The sequence below is a fragment of the Carlito syrichta genome, unplaced genomic scaffold, assembly GCF_000164805.1.
Source record: "Carlito syrichta isolate Samal-C Ts95f unplaced genomic scaffold, Tarsius_syrichta-2.0.1 Scaffold306686, whole genome shotgun sequence".
Taxonomy (NCBI): Eukaryota; Metazoa; Chordata; class Mammalia; order Primates; family Tarsiidae; genus Carlito; species Carlito syrichta.
The window spans coordinates 95,051-96,097 of NW_007250782.1; positions in this window are offsets into that span (position 1 = coordinate 95,051).

Genomic DNA, 1,047 nt, shown 5'->3' on the forward strand with positions numbered 1-1,047 from the left:
TGTGTATACCTGAATTTTCTCTGTAACTCCTTTTTTCAATAGAAAGAAACACCAAGCTACATACAGATAATTTTTTACAAAAGGCAAACTTTCCATTAGCTGTGTAACCCACCCTAGTCTAGTAGTCTGGCTGAATGGCTACGAACAGGGGTGATATTGGTGATAGCCTCTATTATGACTGTAAGTTTGGACAATGGAAAAATTAAATTGTTACAGTATTTAGTGCTACTGTAGCTGTTCTTAACAGCATAAACTAGGAAGAATCAATAGTATGTTAGCTGTCTTCAGGTGGGTGGCAGTCAGAACATGTGTAATATTCTCTACCTGGTCTGTAGCTGTAACTGTGATGTACAGGCAAAGCAAAAAATAGAAAACTTATGAAAAATAATGCAATGATACTAGGATATACACTTTTGTATTTTTATTCTTACATAAGGTTATTTGCTGACTACTGTTGGCCTCTAGTTCAGTCTGTGTTATTTAAATTCTAATATATGAATTATTTGGATTGAATTCATGTTCGGGGCCACGTTGTTGTATGTATTGATGTACAGCCTTGAATGTGAATAATTATTGTAAACTATATTTTACAACTTTTTTTCTGGCTTTATTATATAAATTTTCTATTTGGTCAATGATTTAATCATATCATAATTTAATGAATCTGTTTATTATCTTTTTTTCAAATATTTGTGCTTTAGGTGTAGTTATCGGATGATGAATTTTCCTCGTATGCTCGGTAGTCTTGTAATAAAAGCATGTAGAGTGTAGACTTCGCTGGCGTGGCTCTTCTTTTGAAAACCATCGGGGCACTTGGGGGGCGGGGCCGGGCGTGCGCGCATCGCTCGTGTAGGCGTAGGCCCCCGAGCCTGAGGCGGACCCCGCGACTGCCGGCCTACGGCGGCGGCCGGGACCACGCAGCGGCCCGGCCAGCCGGAAGGGGGCACGGCCGGCCGCTTTTCCGGACCGGAACTTCCGCCTCTCGAGTGACGCCGGGGCGGGCGCTTTAGGAGGGAGGACTTGTGGGCGGGATGGAGCTAGGAGGAC